General features: G+C 42.9%; 1 protein-coding gene across 1 annotated transcript in view; it reads right to left on the minus strand.

Annotated features, from left to right (window-relative positions):
• LOC149205346 (phosphoglucan phosphatase LSF1, chloroplastic) overlaps positions 1-26,924 on the minus strand; it is a 449,301-nt gene that overhangs the window by 36,237 nt on the left and 386,140 nt on the right. The gene's annotated exons all lie outside the window — the stretch shown is intronic.

Here is a 26,924-nt window from a genome sequence, read left to right on the forward strand (position 1 = left end):
GGAGAGGAGATATTTAAAATGATTCGAAGGGAAGGTGAAAGCTTAGAAGACTATGTAGAATGATTTTAGTATAACCTACAAAGTTCCAAAGATTATATTGGGAATAAAATATATTGGGAATATCCCTCATAAGGGGATAAAGGATGAATGTATGAATCTCTTGAACATAATGAGTGGGGGAAGTCATTTCCCAAGAATAATATGCTAATATTTGTGGGGTTCGCAAAATGTATTCAAGAGGAATCTCCAAACATGAGAAAGGATCAAGACATGTTTCTGCTAGAATCATAAGGTCAACCATAGAAATAATTACTTGTATATGTTAGTTTTTGTAGCATCGGAGGTGTTATAGTCTCGAAACTTTGTGGAGAGGCTAAAACACAAGAGTTCAACAAAACCCAGAAATAGTTTCTGGAAATTCCACATAAAAATGTCCCAATTATGTCAGGCCAGGAGGTAACTCCACAATGCAAATTGTGTTTTTGCATTAAGATTGCTCATGGAGGGAGAGACTCTTGGGCTTCACCTTTTAGTGTCTCTTTATATTCATAATTTCTTTATTTTTTATTTAGATTATTTACATAAATTTCTTAATCCCAAAGATACGGTGTCAACATTCCCCCCCTCCCCCCCCCCCCTTAACCTAAAGGGATGTTGGTGAGTCTAAGCATCATTCTGAATCTTCCAAACTTTTCTCTTCCAAGCGCTTTGGTGAAGATGTCTGCAATCTACTCATTTGTGGAACAATGGCATAGATGGATTGTCTTGGCCTCAACATGATGTAGAATTAGATGGTATTTTGTATTGATGTGTTTCGTTCGATCATGGAACATTGGGTCTTGACCAACTTTATTGCAGTAGTGTTGTCAATTCTGAGTGGAGTTGAATGCACTTGTTTCACGTGCAAATCTTCCATAATTTTCCTGAGCCACAAAATTTCCTTTGTTGCTTCAGTTGCTGCGACATATTCTGCCTCCTTTGTGGAATATCTTGGAACTACTTGTTTGTGTGACCTCCAAGAGACAGCTCCCGATCCAAGACTCATAGCATAACTTGAAGTAGATACTCCAGTTTCTTTATCTCCATCAAAGTTTGAACCAGAGTATCGAATCAAGATGAAGTCGCCCACCTGTGTATACTTCAGTGCAAAGTCTTGAGTTCCCTTCAAATACTTTAGAACTCTTTTTGCACCAGACCAATGTCCCTCACAAGCCTTTTGCATAAACCTGGAGAGGATTCCAATAGTAAATGAAATGTCTGGTCTGGTAGTAGTCAGGTAGTTGAGACTTCCTACAAGCTATCTATACTTTGTTGCATCCTCAAATTCTTTTCCTTCTTTGGATGTGAGCTTCAAGTTCTGTTCCATTGGAGTAGTCACGGAATTGCACTCCTATTCAACAGATCTCCAATGTACTTCTTCTGAGAGAGGAATATAAACTTCGGATGTTGAGTTACTTCAATACCAAGATAGTAGTAAACATAGCCCAAGTTAGTCATTTCAAATTCTTTCATCAATTCTTTCTTTATGGATGCAATGTAGCTCTCATTGTTCCTTGTCATCAAAAGATCATCTACATACACCACAAGATATACAATTGTTTTTCAAACTTTCTTGACAAACACAGTTGCATCATCAAGATCATAATGTTTGAAGTTGAGTTTCAAAATATGCTTAGTTAAATTTTCATACCAGGCTCGCAGTGCTTGCTTGAGGTCATACAAGGATTTCACAAGCTTGCATACTTTGTGTTCTTGGCCCTACACAACAAATCCTTCTGGCTGGGACATAAAAACATTCACTTTCAAATCTCCATTCAAGAAAACATTTTTTTACATCCATTTAATGGACTTTCCAACCGTTCCAAGTTGCCAAGGCAAAGAGTATCTGGATGGTAGCCCATTTTGTTGTGGAGGCAAAAGTCTCCTCATAATCGACCCCTTCCTTCTGTGTAAAACTTTTTGCCACAAGCTTGGCTTTGTGCTTGTCAAGTGAGCCATCAGCTTGATACTTGTTCTTGTAGACCTACTTGCAACCAATCAGTTTGGTTCCCAATGGAGGATCAACTAGCTTCCAAGTGCCATTCTTTATCAAGGTATCATATTCAATCTGCATCGCTTCTTTCCATTCATCATGAGAAGTGGCTTCTTTGAAGGAAGTTGGCTCAAAATTTGTAGACAAATTCTGTTCACAATCATAAGAAACATCCATATCAACAGGTGAATTAGAATCGTTTACATCACCTCCATTTTTCCTGGTTGAATTTATTGTTCATGTCTTTCCAACCTCATCAGGATGAACACTTTCAAGTGTCTTTGTTAGCCATTTTGGAGGACCTTTATGAGATGGCCCTCGCTGCTCAGTTGACTGAGTTGGGATTGAATCAAGATTGTCAATCACATCACTCAAATTGTCATCAGTGGTTGGAGTTTCATGTGGGGGAGAGAGTACTTCAGAAAAAGATTCCACAGATTGAACCAATATAGGAATCCCCCCTTCAAGATGTGGAATCTGATTATCAAATTCTTGAAATGACTTTGCATGTCTGAATCTATCCAAGTGATCAAGCTACCGCTCAACAACATTGTCAGCCTTGGAAGATTCAAGAAAGATCACATCTCTAGATACAACGAACTTATTATTAAGTTCATCATAAAGACAATATACTTTGGAGATATTTGAATACCCCAAGAAGATACACTTACGACTCCTTGCACCAAGTTTGTTTCTTTGTTCCTTTGGAATCAAGGCATAACAAGTGGAACCAAAGACCCTGAGATGCTTTACCAAATGGGTGTGGCCATACCACATTTTATAAGGAATCTTATTTCTAATAGCATTAGATGGACACCTATTCTTTACATATACAACACATAGAATTGCATCAGCCCAAAACATCAATTTTACATTCTTGAAAAGCATCATGGAACGTACCATATTTAAGATTGCCCTATTCATTCTTTCAGCGACTCCATTTTGTTGGGGATTATAAGGCACAATTGTTTGATGTTTGATCCCATGCTGGCGAAGATAGTTTTCAAATTCATTTGAAGTGTACTCTTTTCCATTATCAGTGCGAATAGAGCAAATATGAGATTGTGCATCATTTTCAATCCATGCATGAAAGTTTTTGAATGTTTGAAAAGCATGAGATTTGTTCTTCAATAAATAAACCCAACACATTCTAGTGTAGTCATTAATAAATGTCATCACATATTTATTTCCATTTGCAGAAGGAACAAGTATTGGGCCACATAAGTCTGAATGAATAAGTTCAAGTTTTCTATGTGCTCTGGGATGAGAATCACGAAAACACTGTTTGCTATGCTTTCCTAGGAGACAAGCATCATATTGCTTAAGTTTCCTAGGAATTGTAGGCAAACCAGTAACACCACTTTTCTTCAACATACGAAGGTTGTCATAATTCAAGTGTCCAAATCTAGCATGCCATAAAAGACTTGATGGAAATGTACCTTCATCATAATGAGAATTGTATGAGAAGTTTTGTGCACGAGCAGAGGTACCTTGCAGCTTCAGAAGTCTTTCTTCTTCTATCCCCGTCATGACAAGTGAGCGATCTGATGCTTTTTTGACCTCAACCTTGCCATCAAACATATGAATGGAGTGTCCTTGCTGGCAGATGTGGACCAAAGACAACAAGTTTCTCCTCAGCTCTGGGAGATATAAAACATCATGCAAAAGAAAGTTTGGAAGACCAGGCAATTTTAGCCTGATGGTGCCAAGCCCTGATGCATTGACTTTTGATTTGTCTGTAAAGTATACTTCTTCATCAACATTGTCAGTAAATTCCTCAAAAAAATTTCTTCTAAAAGTCATGTGGCAAGTTGCTCTGAATCAAGCAACCAATCATTTTTCCAAGAAGCAAGTGAAGCATTAAACAACTTTTCAGTTACTCCAATATTACAATGTGCCACAACATAGTGAGCGGATTCAGGTGCTTTACCTTTCTCTTTGTCATGGGTTTTACCTTTGGCTTCATTTCTTTCCTGCTCAATTCTGTCCCAAGGCAACTTACATGTGGATGCATCATGCCCATCTCTATTGCAACATATGCAATGAAGATCAAACTTTTCTCCTTGAAATTGTCTGCCCCCCTGCCTCTAAAATTTCTTCTTCCTCTTCCTCTTCAACCACAACTTCCTCTAGAAGAATCTTGAGCATGATTCTTCTCTCTATGTGCAAGACACAACTTCTTCAGAAGACTGAGGAGTTGTCTTCTTCCCAAAATCCTTCTCTCTCTCAACAAATGTCTTCTCAAGGGAGTCAAAGGTAATCTCCTTGAGGTTTCCACTTGCTTGCAATGACTTAAGATAATTTGAATAAGTGGGATATAGTGCCTTGACATAAGCTATGAGAGGAATGTCTATTTGAACACCAATGGTCTTGCGTCTTCTCAAGGGAGTCAAAGGTAATCTCGTTGAGGCTTCCACTTGCTTGCAATGATTTAAGATAATTTGAACAAGTGGGATATAGTGCCTTGACATAAGCTATGAGAGGAATGTCTATTTGAACACCAGTGGTTTTGATATCATGCATAATAGATCTTACTTCTCATGCTAAAGCAAGAGGGTCATCATTTTTCAATTCAAGACTGAACAATTTAATTATTAATTGGACAACTTCAAGTTCAGAGTGTGAATCATAGAGTTCCTTCAACTTTTGTAAGGCTTCAAAAGCATTTGAAAATGGTGAAATATGGCAACTCAACTCTTCATTTACAGATGTTGCAATCAAGGCATAGACCTTGTTGTTCTTGTTTTCCCAAATGGTGATCTCCTTATCTAAGGTGGGTTTTGCAGGTTCATTATCTCCTCCTACACAAACTCCTTTCCACAACTCATTGAAAACGAGAGTGTGTTTTATCTTCCGTGACCATTTAGGATAGTTCTATTTTCCAGAGAGAACTACTCCAACAATAGATATCAATTAATGCATTTAAAAATGTCTACTGCAAAAACAAATAAAATGTACTTCTGGTGTAAAAAATTGCACTCTGATATATGGGACAGAGGTATTACTTGGGGGAGTTGTTATAAGGGCGAGGTTGTATGTGGGGGAGGTGTTATATGTTACGGGAGGGCAGAGGTATCAATATAACCGGGGGTATCAATAAAACTGGGAGGAAGAGTTATATGGCGGAGGTATCCATATAACCAGGAGGAAGAGTTATATGGTGGAGGTATCGATATAACCGAGGGTAAGGGTGTTGTGCAACACGGTAAGTAGTGAGAAGTGTCAAAGATGACAGTTAGAAGGAGAAATGTGCAGCTGAGATCGGTCAGGCCAGTGGGGCCGAGGCTCGATGGAGAGGGCCATGTTGAAGGAAATGTAACTGGGCCAGGTCTTCATAAATGTAATTTTGATATTTGTATTTATTCAACAAAAGGGAAATTATTTTATATGATTTGTCAATGAATTTCTTGCTCATTGAAAATAGGTCAAGCACATTTTAAAGTGCTTCTAGAAAGTCAAAGTCAAAATGTAATTATGATGAGACACTTTGAGGACATGTTACATCATATATGTCAACATACAAGGTCATGGGAACACCTCCAAGCATAGTCAAATCCTCTCCTAGCATCAACGAAGCCTCCAAGCAACAAAATAATGAATAAAAGATGAATTACAGCGAAACTGTCAAGTCGGCCTAATGGACGATCAAGTCGGCTTGAAGAAGAGGGACAAACCTTTATTTATAGAGGTTGTCCACTCAAAAGTATAACAAATTCACTCTGAAACCCACAAGCAAAAACAGGAATAAGAAGGATGAAGAAAAGCCAAAGAAAAGGGTTACAAGGACAACAAGATAAGGACGTAGAACAACGAAGGCAAGGAGACGTTTTCTAGGGCATCAACGACCACACATGAGGAGATAAAGGAGGCTTCCTACAGCAGGAAATTACAGTGACAAGTATCTTGGTTTTGGGCTAAGAGACTAGGACTATAAGGCCTCCTCAACCAATGAAGAAGGAAAAGACAGCGAGAAGGACACTGTTTTTAGGATTTTTGTCCACATGTGCGAAGATTTCAGAAGTCAACTTTTGCAGATTTGACAACAGTTGAAGGCAGTACACTTAGAGGCCTCAATTAGATATGTATCTAGGCCTAAAAGGTATCCAAAGGAAAACGAAGAAGGTTCTCCCTATAACGAAGTAAAGAGGCCCTAATATTCTAGGGTTTCTCCTAAGAAGAAAAGAAGTCTAAGCAACAGAAGAAGGACGAAGTGTTGAGGAGAAAAGTGCCAGAAAATAGAGGTCCATGTGCCGAAAGATATAGTGCAGAAAAGGGAAGGATTTGACTTATGCTTAGAGGATATCCTAGTCAAGGGTCTAGGGTTTCACAGTTGTTTAAATAAGAAGATTCAATAAGAGAAAACTTACCAAGGGTTTTCCTCTCAAGAGTGGAGAGGTTTTGTCCCTGGCAGAGAGCCAAACTTTGTGTTCTTGTTATTTTGTTTTGGTAGCAGTTTGATGAAGTACACACATATGCACTAATAATAAGAAGAAGCATAACCTAACAAGAAAAGTAAAATGACTCCAAATTATTATCAAGTAATGAAGAATCACACTACACTACTTTGCCCTAGATTCTTCAACATGGTATTAGAGCGTAGGTGACACATCAAGGATAGGGAAACTCAAGAAGACTCATCAAGGGGAAGTATTTACAAAGTTGAAGCATCAAACCTAGAAGTCTCAAATCACTTCAAGGACAAGAAGGGTCTACAATCCATCATTCATCAAGGAGGTCTACAAAGCTAAAAGAAGAGCCTTACATAAAGGAACATACAAAGAAGAGCAGATTAAAGCAGGACCTACATCAAGCTACAAGTCTTCAAGCAAATCTCATCATCAAGCAAGTCCACTTGGAGAAGGCAACTTGAAGAACATCAAGATCCAAGGAAGACAAGCCATCAAGCCTTCAAGGAGGAAGCAAATCCATTACATCTTAAAATATATCAAGTAAGTACATGTCCCCTTCTAAATATGCATCAATGTCTTTTTGCAAGGAAAGCAATAAATTGGTAGGTACCAATAACTTTCTTGTTGATTTGGGGTAGCATCAGATATGCTCTAGCCACGAAATTTGGTGGAGAGGTTGGAGCACGTGAGTTCTCCAATACCTAGAAAGGGTTTGGGCAGATTCTAAACAGTTCAGGGGATTTTTAAGACATGGATCAAGCCAACTCTAATCTTAGCTGTTGATAGGGACTTAATCTCGGCTATTGATTTGTCAACGAGAAAAGTATAAGTGGAGGCTTGAGGGTAACTTGGAGAACACACTGAGGGAGACTAGTCAGTTCAATTTCTGGAGGGGTTAGCTGAGAAATTGAACCAGTGGTCTGGAGAGTAGTCAGGAGGCATCAAGTACAGAACAGAGAGACGGGAGATCAGCGCAGAGGTAACAGAGATTGCGCAGAGCCAGCAAGTCCTGTCATCCCCACGCAGAGGCTGCACAAGTGATGCAGAAGGCAAAGAGCTCGCAAAGCCCCAGTAGGCTGACGCAGAGGATTTCAGGGTGACACAAAGGTTAGTAGGGCCTACGTCGGGTTCAGTAGAAGTGCTGGAGAATTTGTCTATCTGTGGGTAAGCCAGTTTGGCACCCTATTGTACTAGAAAATTGCTGAATAATAAAATCCTCCCTTGCTGCACAGGTTTTCCCACATTGGGTTTTGTTGGGTACATTAGTCCAAAATAACTGTGATAATGTATTGATTCTTGTGCATATGTTTGTTTCTATATTACGGTGTGATATCTGCAGCAGTGTTTATTTTAATGTTTGTTGAAGTAATTTCATGAATAACTTATGGTGAAATAAGTAGGAAAAGTAAATCAGTTGCTGTAGTGATAGAATTTTCACATAGTATCAGAGCGAGTAATTAGAGACAGAAAGGGAAAATCAGTTATGGGTCGAGACCACGATGCAGAGGCATCTACCTTAGGGGACTCACACAAATTTTCAGAAGATTGCACAAGAGGAAGAGATTTCAATTTCTCTATGTTGGCTTCCAAGTTGGAAGAAGAAGTGGCATGCATGACTAGTGTTGCATCATCAGAAGTATGGTATATAGATAGTGGAGCCTTGTGGCATATGACGGGAATCAGGGAGTGTTTCTCAGAATATCGAGAAGAGAAGATGAACTTTCATATCACCATGGGGAATAAAGAAATGTGTACTCCAGTAGGAAAGGGAACCATAGTTTTTCAGACAGAATCGGGAGAGCAGTTCCGTGCCACAAATGTGCTGCATGTACCAGGTGGGGATGAACTTACTTTCTGTGTCACAACTACAAGGCAACGACTATGGCGTCTACTTCATCAAGGAAAAGGTATACGTCAAACACCTGAGCTGGAAAAAGAAAGTGCAGATTAGGATCAAAAGTAATCGGTTGAATAGATTACAACTAGAATCTCCAATGGCACTAATAGACAGTCATGGGGATAAGGACTTGAACGAACTATGGCACAAAAGGATGGGTCACTTGCACCATGGAACTCTGAGAATTCTCAGGAGCACTATAACAGGAGTTCCAGATCTGAGTACGGAACAAGATGATGTATGAAGGGGATGCACTCTAGGAAAGTATGCCAGGAGGCATTTCCTAGGAGCAAACACAGGGCCAAGAGTGTACTAGGATTGATACACTCAGATATCTGCGGACCTTTGTCCGTCAAAGCTCTTAGTGGTGCCGAGTATTTCCTTACCTTCATTGGTGACCACTCGAGGAAAACTTGGATCTATTTTTTGAAAACCAAGGATGAGGTTTTTTGTCAATTCAAGGAGTTCAAGGCTCTAGTGGAGAATCTGACTAGTAAGAAAATAAAAGTCTTGCGCTCAGATAATGGTGGAGAGTATGTCGATAAGAACTTCACTGATTATTGCACTAAGGAGTGCATCAAAATAAAGTGGACAACTCCCTACAATCGGGAGCAGAATGGGGTGGCAGAAAGGAAAAACAGAACCATTGTAGAAGCAACTAGGGCCATGTTGTATGATCAGAATATGCCAAAATTCCTGTGGGCGGAAGCACGCAACACAACTGTCTCCGTTCAGAACAAGACTCCTCATCGGGCATTGAGCAAGATTACTCTAGAGAAATTCTTAACTGGGAAGACGCCTGAAGTCAGTGATGTCAGGATATTTGGGAGTTTAGCATATTATCGTATACCCAAAGAAAAGAGGAAGAAGCTGGATTAGATTGCAGAAAAGGGGTATCTAGTGGGATATAGTGAGAACGCTAAGGCATACAGAATCTATCTTCCAGGGAGCAAAAAGGTAGTAGTACGACGAGATGTAAAGTTCATGGAGGACAGAGCTTTCAGAAGATCTCGCGAAATGCCTTCCAAAGAGCAGTTGAAAAAGGATCCATTGGTCATGCCTCTCAAACCAACGGAAGTGAAGAATCCTTCCTCAGATCAGGAAGACTCTTAGGATGAGGAGGAGAAAACAGAAGCACCTGCTAGCAGAGGAAGAACTAGTAGAGAACTTCATCAGATTCTGCGTGATGCAGAGAACTTCATCGGTGAGCCAAGGAACAGTAAGAGGGAGCGAAAACAACCAGACAGGTATCAAGCGTTAGTAGCTCAGGATGGGGAGCCTGCCAGTTTCATGGAGGCAGCTTAGCATTAGGTCTGGCTAGATGCGACGGTGGAGGAGTATAACTCCATAATGGTGAATGATGTCTGGGAGGTGGTGTCAAGGCCTCAAGACAAATCTATGGTAGGTTCAAGATGGATCTACAAGATCAAATATGCTGCAGACGACAGTGTTGAGAAATATAAGGCAAGGTTTGTGGCTAAGGGGTATGCTCAAAAGGAAGGGATTGACTATGAGGAAACCTTCGCCCCGGTAGCCAGGTATACATCTATTAGGACCGCGATATCTCTTGCAGCCCAGATGGGATGGGAGATCCATTAAATGGATGTCAACACATTTCTAGACGGGGTAATAGAAGAAGAGGTATACATTGAACAACCAGAGGGCTTTGAAACTCATGAGAAGAAGTCTCATGTATGCAGACTGAAGAAAGCCTTGCATGGGTTGAAGCAGGCACGAAGAGCGTGGTATGATCGAATAGATTGCTACTTGCAGAAGATGGGGTTTGTCAAGAGTGACGCGGATTTGAAACTCTACTATCTAGTCGTAGAGAACGAGCCACTTATCTTAGTATTATATGTGGATCATTCTTTCTGACAAGATCATCCAAACTCATTGAGGACTGCAAGAAGAATCTAGCCACAAAGTTCGATATGAAAGATCTGGGACGAATGCACTACTTCCTAGGGTTGGAAGTTTGGCAGCAGAAAGGAGATATCTTCCTTGGGCAATGGAGATATGCTACAGAGATCCTGAAAAGGTTCGGGATGGGACACTGTAGACCTATGGCTATGCCAATGATCACCAACTGGAAGAAGATTGATGCATCAGAAGACAAGGATGTCGATCCCACCCTATACCGACAACTCATAGGGTCCCTGATGTATCTAGTCAATACCAGGCCAGATATTTGCAACGCTGTCAACACCCTATGTCAATTCATGGTGAAACCAAAGAGGGCACACTGGGCAGCAGCCAAACACGTTTTCAGATATTTACAGGGAATAGTTGATTATGGGCTCTTATACACCAAGGGGAAGGATATCAGGTTGAATGGATTTACTAATGCAGATTGGGCAGGAAGTTCAGTGGATCAGAAAAGTACCTCTGGGTATTGTTTCAACATTAGATCAGGAATGACCTCCTCATGCAGTAGGAAACATAAGTTCGTGGCTCTGAGCTCATCTGAGGCAGAATATATGGCAGCAAGCACAGCTTTATGTGAGGCCATATGGCTTAGAAAACTATTGGTGAACCTATTCAGAAGAAATATGGAGGTGACCAGGATCATGTGTGACAATCAAAGTTGCATCAAACTCTCTGAGAATCCAGTATTCCACGATAGGTCGAAACATATTGATATTCGGTGTCACTTTGTCGGAGACTGTGTCCAACGAGAAGCTGTACAATTGAGCTACACTCCTACAGGAGAACAAGTGGCAGATATCCTCACTAAGGCCCTTGGGAAGTCAAAATTTGACTACTTCAGGGAAAAGATGGGGATGGTAAAGAACCCCTTTTAGAAGTAGTGTGTTAGTAGCACGAATGAAGAGGGAGTTGTAGTGCAGATGCAGCATTGGCAGAAAGGACCAGCAACAACATAGATGCAGATGGAGTTGCAGTGCAGATGCAGTGTTGGGAGAAAGGACCAACAACAACACTGATGTAGAGGGAGTTGTTGTATAGATGCAGTAGTGGCAGTAGCAGAGTCATGGGCAGTAGTACAGGATGCAACAGTGCAAAGGATGTTGGGCAGAGAGGTTTAACATCAACACAAGGACCGATGTCGGATGATCAGGGTGATACTCAGTGAGGAGTATTACTAGAGCACAGTCTTCACTAACAGGGAGTGTTGATTTGGGGTACCATCGGATGTGCTCTATCCACGGAATTTGGTGGAGAGGTTGGGGCACATGAGATCTCCAATACCCAGAAAGGTTTTGGGCAGATTCTAAACAGTTCAGGAGATATTAAAATAATTAATATTTTTAATGGAGTCCCTAAGTCTAAACTTAGGGAAAATAAAATATTAATGTGTATTAATATGAAACTGTGTTAGAATGGTCCAAAAGACATGGATCAAGCCAGATCTAATCTTAGCCATTGATTAGGGACTTAATCTCAGTCGTTGATTTGTCAACGAGAAAAGTATAAGAGGAGGTTTGAGGGTCACTTGGAGAACACCTTAAGGGAGACCAGTCAGTTCAATTTCTGGAGCGGGGTTCGCTGAGAAATTGAACTAGTGGTCTGAAAAGCAGTCAGGAGGCAGCAAGCATAGAACAAAGAAACGAGAGATCAGCGCAGAGGCAGTAGAGATTGCACAAAGCTAACAAGTCCTACGTCATCCACGCAGAGGCTACAGGAGTGACACAAAAGGCTAGAGAGGTTGCACAGAGCCTCAGTAGGCTGACGCAGAGGGTTTTAGGCTGACGCAGAGGTCAGTAGGGGCTACGCTGGGTTCAGTAGAAGCGCTGGAGAATTTGTCTATCTATGGGTAAGCCAGTTTGGCACCTTGTTGTACTAGGAAATTGCTGAATAATAAAATCCTCCCTTGCTACACCGGTTTTCCCAAAATGGGTTTTTCCAAGGACATTAGTCCAAAATAATTGGGTCAATGTATTGATTCTTGTGCATATGTTTGTTTTTGTATTACGGTGTGATATCTGCAGCAATATTTATTTTAATGTTTGTTGAAGTAATTTCATGAATAACTTATGGTGAAATAAGTAGGAAAAGTAAATCAGTTGTTGTAGTGATAGAATTTTCACGTTTCTTGCATGGAAGAAGAGGATTGACCTACTACTCAAGGAGAATGAACTCCCAGAGCATGTCAAAGGGAATATCACTATCCCTGCTAAGGAACAGACTCAAGGCTTAGCCAAGTACAATAAGGATGAGACAAGAGCTCAAAGGATTCTAATAGAATCAATAAAAGACTCTATTCCCTATGTCTCCAAGTTTGAGACATCAAAATAAATTTATGATAAGCTAGTAGAGCTATTCTTGGTATCCACCACTAGAGAAGTAATATCTCTAAGGAATGAATTGTACAAGATGAAAATCTCTGAAATGAGAGATCAACTTTAAGAGCTTGGGGAAATCATGTCTGAAAGAGAGATGACAATTGTAGTACTCAATGCTCTACTTGAGGAGTGGGGAAACTTCACATCAAGCATATATGCCAAAAAGGAAGCAACCACTCCCAGTGAAATGTTGTCTCTATGTAGGACAGAGGAAACCAGATTTAAGGCAAAAGAAGAGGTGGGATCAAAGGAGAAAGCATTTGCTACCATGGCCAAAAGAAACGGCAAATTTGGCAAGTTTGGTCCACGAATAAGAAACAACAAAGACATGTCCAAGATCCAATGTTTTCGATGCCAAGAATATGGACACTACAAAAGGGATTGTCCTAAGCCTAAAGAGGACAACAATAACAAAAGGAAGAGGGAAGAAGCTCACATAACTCAAGAGATGAAAGAAGAAGGAAAGAAGCAAAAGAAGGAAGATCCTCTGAATCTCTACTATGACTAGGCCAAACTCTTTACTTCTAGACTTCTTTCAAAGTTTTGAGTAGATAGGAGAAAGTAAGAATAAATTAAAATTGCATGGCTAGAAACATCCTCTAGAATCCAGCAACATAATGTACATAGAGTTCTAGATACTCATGAAGATGTAGGATTTAATAATGAGAATAAAAATGCATGGGTAGAAATATCTTCTAGAATATAGGAGCACGTTAGACATAGTTCAAGATATTCATATAAAAGGAGCATTCCTAGATTAGGACCTCATACATGATGAAAGAAAATTTGATCATGATAAGAATCTTAGAAGACCTACAACATCAAAAGAAAAGAAACATTTGCAAGGCAAGGATCTTTAAGATCCTATGATGGAATCTTAGAAAAAAAGGTTCATGGACCAAAACAGATGTCTCATTGGGAATCCTGTGACCCTAAGTAGGAATACAAGTGATATTAAACATACAATTTGTTCAACAAATATAAAAACGAAATATATATTAAGCACCCATGGAAATGCTAGAAATAATGAACTATTGAGCCATTTTATTACTTCTTTGAGGGAAAAATACAATAGATAATAGAGTGGTGCACCTGGGCTTGTCTCAATGGACAAGCATGACCAAACCTAGGTGAGAAATGGCTGAATTGATGGTTGCCTCAACTGCTGCACCAATCTGCACTGCGCTGCCCAAAAAACTGCCCTTTCTGCTGACTTCGAATGGCTAGAAACACCACTTCCCGTGCTCAGAAAATTACGGAAAGTTAACCCCAGCCTCTTCAACAAATGCCCAGAATAACCCATGAAGGAATTGGCCAAACGTTGACTTCAAAATTTTGGCCCAAATTCCCCTTAGCTCCTCTAGCTGCTTGATGAGTTGGGACCCCTATTTGACCAATTAGATTTGTCCAGAAAATTCTATAAAATTAGGAGTGTGATCCTTGCCCAAAACCCAGAAAACCCCAGAAAGGGTTTTCCTTGGTTCCAACCTTCAAAGATTGACCCTTCACAGCTTAGCCCTCCAATTTCGAATTCTGTTGTTGTGAATGATCTTGTCAATCTTTGCTCTTCTAGCTCCAACAATCCTCCTCAAATGGCCCTCCAAGTGATCTCCTACTCCCAACCAACTCCAGCTCTACAATTCCTTCCTCTAACTCCCACGTGAGCCCAGTGATGGCTCTTTGTGCAAGCCCAAGTTACTGTAAATTGAACTGCTCCAATGCAACAACTTCCTACTCCAAAACTCTCCCGGAAGGTTCATCCTCCACTGTAGCTTCAATGCCGAAACTCCCTCGGCAGTTGCTAACTGAATGAACCCACAAAAAACACCTACATGTTCCCCTTCTACGTCCTCCAGAAACACGCACTGGCTGAGACAAATGCTGAATGATATGACTATGAAACTCCACTGGCTCTCCTCCATGGTAGTACAAATTGCCTTCATAGGGTGGCACTCGAAGTCCACCGAAGCAAAGGTTGAGATCATTGCTCGGAGACACTCGTGTGCTAAATAGCACAGTAACCCAACTAAGTAGCTCGAGCAACTAAGGTTGAGTTCAATATGTCAAAAGATAAGATGCTGAAATGAGGAGAGTTGCCTTCTTAATATAGGATTCATGGAGCACCTTTCCCTCCATCGTGGTTCCCTCACTTAACCATCGATTTCCCCTCCATGCAAATCGAACTAGGGAATGCGTGTTCTCCTAGTGTGGGGGCCCCCACGTACAAATTAACCAGATCAAAATAACTTCTACTAAGTCTAGCCTCCCAATAAAATTGAATGGGCCCCGTGACCTCCAAAATCAGCCCCAAAATGTAGAAATTAATCTTGTTCCAAGATAATTTAGGAAGGGACATTACAGTCCTTCCCTCCCAAATGTTGCTTGTCCCCAAGCAACATCAGTGTTGGATGCTCAGGTATTCGCTCGCTCTCCCAAGTAGCATCCTCTTTCGGCAAGCTCCTCCAATGCACCAAAAATCACTTGTCCTCAAGCAAGGCCTGAGAAAGTATCCTCTCTAATTGTTGCTTCCTACTGTCACTACAAAATGTACAAAGGTCCCAGATGTGCCACTGGATCGTGCCTGACTTCTGCACTATCCTGATATGAAAGAATCCTTTAATACCAGGATCCCACGCAATCCTGTCCAACATGAAGCTCCCCTCGCTCCACTCGCTATCCTGCCCGGTGACTCGCTAAAGCCAAGTGGAAGATCTCTATCATCTCCCCCTGTAGTAGACGGCACATCCCTAAAGTTTATTGAGCTGTGAAGAGTTGTGATGCCCCAGTGCCCTACTAGTCCCAGGGTGGTGTCACCATGTTGACGCTACGCTACTCTGACTATATCATACTCCCCATCATGTGTAGTCAGTATCATCCTCTCATGGAACTCGATGGTGGAATACTGAAAGAAGCGAGACACATCCTGCCTGGGCATCTCCACGGCATCAAGGCCTACCCATCCAAATCTAACTCCAAGCCTCTGCAGCAATAGAGAATGTTTACCTCCCCATATGATGAAACCCTTTGTGAACCCCCATGTGTCATCCCAAGATCGAACTATATCACTCTCTGCCATGACTCTGTTCATCACAAGTAATACTGGAACTGTTGAGCCATATATTATGAAATATGAGAGCATGAGTACAATATATAAATGGAGTAGTGCACCTAGGCTTGTCTCAAGGACACGTTAGACCAAACCCAAGTGGTAGAATAGCTGTAAAGATGGCTACTCAATTGTTGCTCTACTATGCTCTGCGCTGTCCTAGTAAACTACTGAGATGCTAACTTCGGCCTACTGGGAAGTGCCCAAAGACCGCCCAGAAAATTATGCTTTTTCAGCCTTAGACTCCTTGGACAAAAACCAAAAAAACCCAGAAAAGAATTTCTTTGATTTTGGCTTTTGATTTTTGGCCTCTTGGGAGCTGCTCTTCGGCTACTGCTACCAAATTCAATTTGCAGGAAACACCCTGCAAATCCACCTAGAAACACCCCTCAAATGTTGTTTACCCCTGTACTCTCTGATCCCTTGCTTCCCGGATGGTCCTTGGCCCTGGTGGCTGCACAATCAAGCCCCACGAATTTGCTGCTGGAGGCCACTGCACAGTCTCTCTGCCCAGAAATGTGTACTGTTGCATGTACTGGCTGCAAAACACTGAAAAAATACGCTTAATCCTCCATCTTCTTTGCTCCCAAAAGCTTCAAGCAAGTTAGTGGCCCCTTGGCTAGCTGAATCAACCTCTGCGTATTTCTGGCTGCCCATAAAACACGCAGTTCCTTCCTCTGCATGAATGGCTAAGATGTGAATCATTGCTGGAAACTCCTGCAATCTCTGTGGAACGACCTCCCTAGGGTGGGCACAGATAGTCCCTTGAAGTAGAGGTTGAATCTTCCTTGCAGAAGACTCGCAGCTAAACAGTCCGTAGACTCGCTAAGCAGTAGAGCGTACAAGAGTGAGTTTGTTTGTTAAATGTTCAGAATGCTGGAAAATGAGAGCTCCATCCTCTTTTATCACCTTGGCCCCTCTTAGCCTCTTGTGGGCCCCTCCTTCCACTAGCTCGAATTCCCTCCAACGTCCTCCTTGGCCAAAATCGAATTATGCATGTGGTGGCCCCCACATCCACTAATTGCCAAAAATAATTCGAACTGCCTATAGTTCTTAAGTTTTTGCGTGTGGGGTCCTCCTAAACCAAAATTGCTACCAAAATTGTGTTGCTGCATCCCGTGACTAATTCTTTTGAGAAGGCACAAGACAGTCCTCCCCTCCCAAATGTTGCTTGCCCTCAAGCAACCTCAAAGTTGGGTCCACTAGTATGTGCTCACCCTCCCAGGTGGCATCCTCATCCGATAAGTTCTTCCAGTGTACCAAGAACTCCCTAATGGTTCTGCTCAGTTTCCTCTCCCTGCTCTCCAATATGGCCTCTGGGTCCAGCACCAAATGGCCCTCATCATCCAATGGGGGTAGATCAGTTGCTTAGTCACCTGCTGTCCTAGCACCTTCTTCAAGCGTGAGACATGAAACACGTTGTGGATCCTGCTCCCCGGAGGCAGTGCTAGCTCATAGGCCACCTCCCCACCCTTCCTGGTCATCTGGTAGGGCCGATAGAAGCGTGGTTGTAGCTTCTCGGCCCCCTTCTATTTCAGCGTGGACTATCTGTAAGGCTACAACCGGAGGTACACTAGGTCCCCCTCCTCAAAGTGCCCCTCCTCAAAGTGCCTCTCTATCTTGTGCCAATCTGCATTCAGTTTTTGCTGATTCTGGGTTGTCGCTAGATTATCCTTGAGAGCTTTGAGGATATTTTGGCTCTCTTGGACCCAATGTTTGGCCTCTGGGGCCCGACTGTCTCCGAAAATAATATTAGCAAAAGTTAGAGCATCATAACCATAAAGGGCACGGAAAGGAGCCATACCAATAGACATGTGGTGCATGGTGTTGTAGCAGAACTCGCCCAAGTGCAACCACTGAATCCACGTCCTCTACTGACCCATCACATAGTTCCTCAGGTACCCCTCCAACCACTAGTTGACCCTCCCTGTCTGGTCGTCCATCTAAGGGTGGTAATTGGTGCTAGGAGTAAGCTCTGTCCCAACCAACTTGAAGAGCTCTTGCCAAAAACCACTCATAAATCTGTTGTCTCTGTCGCTAACAATGTTCTTGGGGAGTCCATGTAGTCGGAAAACCTCCTGGAAGAACAACTTGACAACCTGGGTAGCCATGAATCTAGTGGGGATGGCAAAGAAATGGGAAAATTTGGTCAGTTTGTCAACCACCACATATATGCAATCTTTCCCCTGTACTGTGGGGAGCCTTGTGATGAAATCCATCGAGATACTTTCCCATTTCCCCTCTGGAATGGGAAGTCATCTCCCCCTTGTTCCGCTGGCAGGCCTCACACTCCCTTACGTGCTGCAGCACATCCTCCTTGAGGCCTTTCCACGTGAACCTCTCCTGAACAGCCATGTAAGTCTTCCGGAACCCTTGGTGTTCGGACAATGGTGAATCGTGAATTGTCTGGAGTACTCTCTCCCTCAACTGCGAGTTGGGTACTAAGTCAATGCGCCCCTTGTAATAGATGACCTCATCCATCACACGGTAACGCTCATCTGCATGTGTCCCCTCTAGCACCTCGCATGCCTTCCTGTCCTTAGAGTACTCAACCAACAACTGAGCCTTCCGATCCTAGCAGATGCTCATAAGAGATAACCCAACTAGTCTCCTGGATAGAGCATCGACCACCACGTTGTGCTTGCCCCACACATACTCAATATCAAAGTCGTAGGCCTGCGCCTTGCTGACCCATCTCTGTTGCCTGTCACTGAGGACCTGCTACGCCATGAAATGTCGAAGACTATTGTGATCAGTCTTCACTCGGAATTGGTTGCCCACCAAGTACTGGTGGAACTTGGCCAATGCATGCATGATGGCCAGCATCTCCTTGTCATATATAGAATATGATAGTTCATGCAATAGGAGCTTTGGACTCTCGAAACCTATGGGGTGCCCCTCCAATGACAAAAGGGCCCCAACTCCCACCCCTGATGCATCACCCTCCACTGTGAATAGCTGGGAAAAATCTGGGAGTGCAGAAACAGGGCAACTGCTCATCACCTCCTTGAGGCGATCGAAAGCAGCCTGTGCTCCCTCAGTCCATTCAAAAGACCCTTTCTTGGTCAAGTCGGTCAAGGGTGCTGCCAGCGGCGAGAAGTTGAGAACCCTTCGACAAACTTCCTATAGTAAGTGCAAATGCCCAAGAAGCCTCTCAGCATAGTCACGTCTCGGGGAACTGGCCAATCCTGGATGGCCCTAATCTTCTCCTCATGAACCTTCACCCCATTTGCTCTAATGATATGTCTGAGATAAAGCATCTCTATCAACCCAAACTCGCATTTGGAGAGCCTGGCATAGAGCTGCTGCTCCTCCAGAATGCGCAGTACCTCCTCTAAGTGCTAGAGGCATTCCTCCCATGTCCGACTATAGATCAAAATGTCATCAAAAAACACTAGCACGAACCTCCTCAGTTGCCCCCTAAAGATGCGGTTCATGCAAGACTGAAATGTGGCGAGAGCGTTGGTCAGCCCAAATGGCATGACCAGAAACTCAAAGTGCCCATAGTGGCACCAGAATGTTGTCTTCGGGATGTCCTGATCCTGAACTCTGATCTGGTGGTACCCCAAACGCAGATCGATCTTAGAGAAGTACTTGGCTCCTCTAAGCTCATCCATCAGCTCATCAATGCAGGGAATGGGGTACCGGCTCTTGAGGGTCTAAATGTTAAGGGCTCTGTAGTCTATGCACATCCTGAGCATCCCATCCTTCTTCTTCACCAGCACTACGGAAGAAGCAAAAGGACTGGAACTAGGCCTGATGTGACCCAAAGCAAGCAACTCCTAAATAGCTTTCTCTATCTCGTCCTTATAGGCTTTGGGGTGCCTGTAAGGAGTAGTGATGATTGTCTGTATACCCGGCTCTAGCTCAATGGTGTGCTCAAACCCTCTATCCATTGGCTGCCCTGGTGGAATGTCCTCGAACACCCTTTCGTACTTGTCCAAAAGAGCTTGTATTTCTGTTGGTGGTCACTATGCCTGACCCCCAGCCTCTGAGATCCTCAACTCGATTGCCCATGTGATGTCGCCATGTCGAAGATATGCCTCCATCCTGTGGGCCGAAACTATCTAAGGCAGATAAGACTACATGCCTCTCAAAACCACCAATTTGTCGTCTAGCCACATGAACTCCATCTCAGGGTTCCACTAATCAGTTGTAACTCTCCCAAGGAAATACAGCCACTGGACACCCATCACCACATTGGTGTCTGGCACATTGACCACAAAGAAATGGTCCGCCATCAAGTAGTTTCCCATAACTACTGTCAAGGAGGGCACGTATCTGGTACACTAGATGGTACGGTCACTTGGCACTAGGATGGAGAATCCCTCAAACTCTGCCATGGTGAGGTCCCTCCTTTGGACCAGTTGTGCATCTATGAAGTTGTGGGTAGCCCCACTATCCACTAGTACCGACACTCTCCATCCCTGCACCGTACCTTTGATCCGTAGTGTCAAAAACTTAGGAATCTTGCATAGAAAAGCAAGGATCCCCCTGATGAGGCAAGAGATGCCCCTCCCTGTGGAGGTGGTGGTGGTGGTGGCACTCTATCCCCGGAACTCTCTCCATCTGTCCCACCAAAATCTTGCTCCATCTCGTCCTCCTGGTCACTGTCAGAAAAGACCTCAATATAATGTTCTCTACTTGTTGTGCACCTATGACATGGTGCCCAAGGCTTTCTGCATGTGAAGCACAGCTTCGTCCTCCAGAGGTCCTTCTTTGTCTCCTCATCTAGCTGCCCCCTCCCCTGTGTGGCCCTCAGTGGCGGGGGTCTAGACTCATGCCCTTTCTGTGGGAAAGGGGTCCGTGCAGGGAATGGCGCTCTGGTCTTGGGGATGCCCCCCTGCAAATCTCTGGCGCACACCACCACCTCCTGCAGCATAGAGGGTTTGCGTGAATTCACCAGTCCATGCAAAGGCTCAAGCAAACCCTCAATGAAGGTGTATACCCTCTTGGCCTCGGACAGATTTGGGACCATCACTCACACACAAAAAATCAGAAAAATACTGCTCTAGGTTGCCTGTCTGGCGCAGTTGTGCTAGCTCCCTGAAGGATACCTCTAATCAAACCGCTCCACCACCCTCTTGTGAAGTCCTCATATGAAACTATCTGGGCATGCCCCAAAGTGGTTAGGTCATGAAACCACCAGTCATGGGCTTCCCCCTCCAAGTGCAGTGTTGCCATCTTAATGGCCTCTTGTTCTGTCATCTGGTTGAGCTAAAAGTATGTGTCCATCTTTTCAACCCAAGCCCTGGCTGTGCACTTGGCAGTGCCATCAAATGTAGGGAAGTACTTCCTCCCTGTGGTTCTCTGCAACTCATAGTTTTTGGTCCCCTATCCTCCGTACCCCTTGTTCCTCTCACTCTGCTTGAGCTTGCAGTAATCTCTGAAGGAGAGGGCTTCTTTGAAATCTTTGTCCATTGCCTGCCACTCTCTGAAATGATCCCCTATATAGGGAGTGTCTTCCTCCCTTGCTGGTTCGATCTGTGCTATTGCCATGAAGTAGGGTAGTGTGGCCCTAGTGGCGACACTCACTAAAGGGCGTTGTGCCGTTGGTGAGGGATGATTGAAGGGCTGAGAAGCCCCGGAAGTCTCTCCACACAAAAATCCTCTAGGTGTGGTTGTGTCTCAGCTCTGTGATTTGATCTCCTCTAGCATGTTTTTCTGCCCCTTGGCCAAGTCACTCAGATCCCTCAAGCGGCTATCGAAAGCCATCTCCTCCCTACTCTTGGGCTCTATCGTTTCCTCCTCTCCGGCCACTGTTTTCCCTCTTTCCTCTGTGTCTGGAGTAATTTCCAGCTCCCTTTCTCTGTACCTCTACCTCTGCCTCTGGTAAGTGATGTTCTCCCAGTCTTCTCCTCTCATAGGAACCCAACCCCACAATTGAGCCAAGAATTAGGCTATGATACCACTGTAATGTTCCTAAACAGGAAATTAAGTGATAATCCAATTAAAAAAATAGTGCGACAGTGGACAATTAAATACATTTAGCAAACACCCATGAGATACTGTAATACTTGAACTGTTGAGACATATATTATGAAATATGAGAGCATGAGTACAATATATAAATGGAGTAGTGCACCTGGGCTTGTCTCAAGGACAAGCTAGACCAAACCCAGGTGGTATAATAGCTGGAAAGATGGCTGCTCAGCTATTGCTCTACCATGCTCTGCGTTGTCCTAGTAAACGGTTGATCTGCTGACTTCGGCATGTTGGAAAGTGCCCAAAAACCGCCCAGAAAATTCTGCACTTTCAACCTTAGACTCCTTGGACAAAACCTAGAAAAACCCGGAAAGGAATTTCTCATATTTTGACTTTGGATTTTCGGCCTCTTGGGGTTGCTCTCCGGTTACTTCTGCCAAATTCGATTTGGCAGGAAACAACCTACAAATCCACCTGCAAACACCCCTCAAATGCTTCTTTCCCCTGTACTATTTGATCCCTTGCTTCTCGGATGGTCCTTGGCCCTGATGGTTGCACAATCAAGCCCCATGAATTTGCTTTTAAAGGCCACTCCACAGTCTCTCTACCCAGAAATGTGTATTGTTGCGTGCACTGGCTGGTTGGCTGCAAAACACTGATAAAATACCCTCAATCCTCCATCTTCTTTGCTCCCAAAAGCTCCCAGCAAGTTAGTGGCGCCTTGGCTGGCTAAACCAACCTCTGTGTATTTCTGGCTACCCAGAAAACACGCAGTCCCTTCCTCTGCATGGCTGGCTGAGCTATGAATCACTGTTGGAAACTCCTGCAATCTCTGTGGAACATCCTTCCTAGTGTGGGCACGGATAGTCCCCCGAAGTAGAGGTTGAATCTTCCCTGTGAAAGGCTTGGGGCTAAACAACTGATAGACTCACTAAGCAGCAGAGCGTACAGGAGTGAGTTTGTTTGTCAAATATTCAGAATGCTGGAAAATGAGAGCTCCATCCTCTTTTATCACCTTCGGCCCCCTTAGCCTCTTATGGGACCCTCCACTAGCTTGAACTCCCTCCAATGTCCTCCTTGGCCAAATTCGAATTATGCATGTGGTGGCCCCCACATTCCACTAACTACCAAAAATAATTCAAACTGCCTATAGTTCCTAAGTTTCTGCGGGTGGGGTCCTCCTAAACCCAAATCACTGTCAAAATTGTGTTGTTGCATCCCGTGAATAATTCATTTGAGAAGGGACATGACAGGTACCATGAGAGACAATGACGAAGGTGTCTATAAATCATTGGTCTTGCCAACAGTGCAGCTCATGGTCTCGTAAAGAGATGGAGTTGTTAATCAAGGCCTTGCACTATGACAATAATGATCGATATGATGCTATAACCAATGGATTGCAAATTCGGTTTCTCTTATGTGAATTCTTCAAGATTGAAAATTGCCAAACACCTTGTAATGTTGTATGAATACCTCCCTAGTTAAGAGGGAGTGTTGAAGGAAATGTAACTAGGCTAGGTCTTCATAAATGTAATTTTGATATTTGTATTTCTTCAAGAAAAGAGATTATTTTATATGATTTGTCAATGAGTTTCTTGCTCATTGAAAATAGGTCAAGCACATTTTAAAGTGCTTCTAGAAAGTCAAAGTCAAAATGTAATTATGACGAGACCCTTCGAGGGCATGTTACATCATATATGTCAACATACAAGGTCATGGGAACACCTCCAAGCATAGTCAAATCCTCTCCTAGCATCAACGAAGCCTCCAAGTAGCAAAATAATGAATAAAAGATGAATTGCAACAAAATTGTGAAGTCAGCCTAATGGACAGTCGATTCGGCTTGAAGAGGAGGGACAAACCTCTATTTATAGAGGTTGTCCACTCCTCAAAAGTATAACAAATTCACTCTAAAATCCGCAAGAAAAAAGAGGAATAAGAAGGACGAAGAAAAGCCAAAGAAAAGGGTTACAAGGACAGCAAGATAAGGAGGCATAACAGCGAAGGCAAGGAGACGTTTTCTAGGGCATCGACAACCACACATGTGAAGATAAAGGAGGCTTCCTATAGCAGGAAATTACAATGACAAGTATCTTGGTTTTGGGCTACGAGACAAGGACTATAAGTCCTCCTCAACCAGCGAAGAAGAAGTAAAAGATAGCAAGGACACTGTTTTTAGGGTTTCTGTCCACACGTGCGAAGATTTCAGAAGTCAACTTTTGCGGATTTGACAACAGTTGAAGGAAGTACACTTAGAGGCCTCATTCGGATATGTATCTAGGCCTAAAAGGTATCCAAAGGAAAGCGAAGAAGGTTCTGCCTATAACGAAGTAAAGAGGCCCTAATTTTCAAGGGTTTATCCTAAGAAGAAAAGAAGTAAGTAGTAGAAGAAGGACCAAGTGTTGAGGAGCAAAGTGCCAAAAAACAGAGGTCCATGTGCCGAAAGATATAGTGCAGAAAGAGGAACGATTTGACTTATGCTTAAAAGATACCCTAGTCAAGGGTCTAGGGTTTGGCAGTTGTTCAAATAAGAAGATTAATAATAGAAAACTTACCAAGGGTTTTCCTCTCAAGAGTGGAGAGGTTTTGTCCCTGGTAGAGAGCCAAACTTTGTGTTCTTGTTATTTTGTTTTGGTAGTAGTTTGATAAAGTACACATGCACTAATAAGAAGAAGAAAAAGCATAACCTAAGAAGAAAAGTAAAAAGACTCCACAAATTGTTATCAAGTAACGAAGAATCACACTACACTACTTTGCCCTAGAGTCTTCAACAGGCCAAGAGGATGAGGCCCTGAGCAATTTTGGAGGGGAGTCACTTGTGCCAACTGAAGGGAGGTAGCGTTGTGGGAGGCCAACCGAATGTGGTATGGCTAGCTGCAATGACTTGAACAGAGCTTGATAGTGAGGGGTCGATGTGTATTAATAGTGAGGGGATTGTCGGAACAGTGAGGAGCATAATGTTGTGCAGTGAGAGGGAGGGTGTCAAGGGAGGTGTGGGAGTGAGGTGAGGAGTCACCTGTGCAGGGAGATATTGAAGCCGAGTGTGGTATGCCGAGGGACCGGAGCATAATCCATCGATCCGTCTTCCCTACTCAGATTTCCACCTCGATTAACCACCAATTAGACTTCCTCAACTCGTTCCAGTGATCTTCCTTATCACAGAGCCACGTGAATAGTCATCTCATTGCTCCCCTCTTTCTTGTTTTAGGTATGTTCACCGACCTCCCACTTCCTTTTCACTCTATGGAGTCGGACCTGGGTGTGCAACTGGAGTGTGACAGTGGATTGCGAGGGCCGAGGGAGTGGTATACTGAGGGGTCGATGAAGATATGCGAGGAGGAGAACCGTAAATGTCGTGTGTGTATTGCATTAAACAAAACTAACGCAAATACAAAAGGACATAGAATATGGTAGACTGCAGAAATGGCAGAAGGGAGTTACAAAGGCAGAAAAGCCAAAATGGAGTTGGCTCTGATACCATGTCAGGCCAGGAGGTAAACTCCCCAATGCGAATTGTGTTTTTGCATTAAGATTGCTCATGGATATATACATGGAGGGAGAGACTCTTGGACTTCACCTCCCAGTGTCTTTTCATATTCCTAATCTCCTTATTTTCTATTTACATCATCTACATAAATTTCCTAATCCCAAAGACTAGGTATTAACCAATTTTTAAATATTTGTTAATTAATCAATATGAATTGAGAAAGGTGAGAATTCCCTAGAAACTCACACGAATCGACCAATGAAAAATAGTCTTCTTTCAACTCTCCCCAACTTTAATGGGTTATCAAATGAAGATCTTGACATCTTTCTGTTTGAGTTTGATGTTTTGTGTCGAAGCGATGACTACGTTTCAAATGTTGAGAAGTTGACACTAATTCCTACCACCCTTAAGAATGCCACATTATGCTCGTTTATGGGACCTGGTGGAGAACCTATCAACACATGAAACGACGTGAAACAAAAATGCCTTTAAAAAGACCAAGATTATTGGAAGGCAAGAGATCTTTGAAGGGATATATTTAAAATGATTCAGAGGGAAGGTGAAAGGTTAGAAGACTATGTAGAATGATTTTAGTATAGCCTACAAAGGTCCAAAGATCAGATTGGAAAAAAAATACATTGGGAACTGTCCCACATAAGGGTATAAAGGATGAACGTATGAATCTCTTGAACATAATGAGTGGGGGAAGTCATTTCCCAAGAATAATATGATAATATTTGTGGGCTTTGCAAAATATATTAAAAAAGAATCTCCAAACATGGGAAAGGATCAAGACATGTTTCTGCAAGAATCACAAGGTCAACCATGGGAAGAGTTACTTGTATATGTTAGTTTTTGTAGCATTTGAGGTGTTTTAGTCTTGAAACTTTGTGGAGAGGCTAAAACACAGGAATTCTCCAAAACCCATAAATCCTTTCTAGAAATTCCACCTAGAAATGTCTCAACTAGATTATTAACCAATTTTTAAATATTTCCTAAGTCTAAACTTAAGAAAATTGGTTAATTAATCAATATTAATTGAGAAAGGCGAGAATTCTCTAGAAACTCACACAGATCGACTAGGAAATAATCTTAGCCATTGATTAGGATTTAACCATGGTCGTTGGAATCCCACAACGAAATTATAAGAACACACTTGAGATCAATTTCCTTGGGCAGTTCGATTTTTCAAGAGAGCAGCAATAGTTGCCGAAAGATTTTGAGCCAGAGTAGGGAAGCAGAGACAGAGAGGGGCAGAGACAGTGAGTCCGGAGGAAGTCTTCCAGTTCCAGAGAGTCAGCTACAGGAAGGTCAAGTTTCCTCAGTGAGACTGCGCAGTGCTGACATAGAAGCTTCAGAGGCAGAGTTTGATTTGGCTAGACAAAGGGTCGATTCAGTGGTTGGAGGCCGGGATAATTTTCGGAAGAGGCCAACGAGTCATTCTCAGAGGTTGGATTGGGCAAACGACTTGACCAGTTGCAGTTCCAAGTAGAGCGTACAAGTGCCTGTGTAGATTTGATGCAGAGGATGACATTGGGGTTTCGTGGAGCCCATTTGGAGCTAGTTTCGAAGCTGGGCCAATGTCGGGTGAGACAAAAATTGTCTCACTAATTTTTGTGGCTAGTGTTCCTATAATGGGTTGCCAGTTTGGGCATCTAGTTGTACTCAGAATTTTCTCATTGCTGCTTAATAATAAAAAACCTACGCTGTTGCAACTGGTTTCCCAAGTTGGGTTTTTCAACGACTTTTGTCACAAAATAACTATGT

The sequence above is a fragment of the Pinus tabuliformis genome, chromosome 1_2 (assembly GCF_031772625.1).
Source record: "Pinus tabuliformis cultivar Carrire ecotype Pingquan chromosome 1_2, CPIR1, whole genome shotgun sequence".
Taxonomy (NCBI): domain Eukaryota; kingdom Viridiplantae; phylum Streptophyta; class Pinopsida; order Pinales; family Pinaceae; genus Pinus; species Pinus tabuliformis.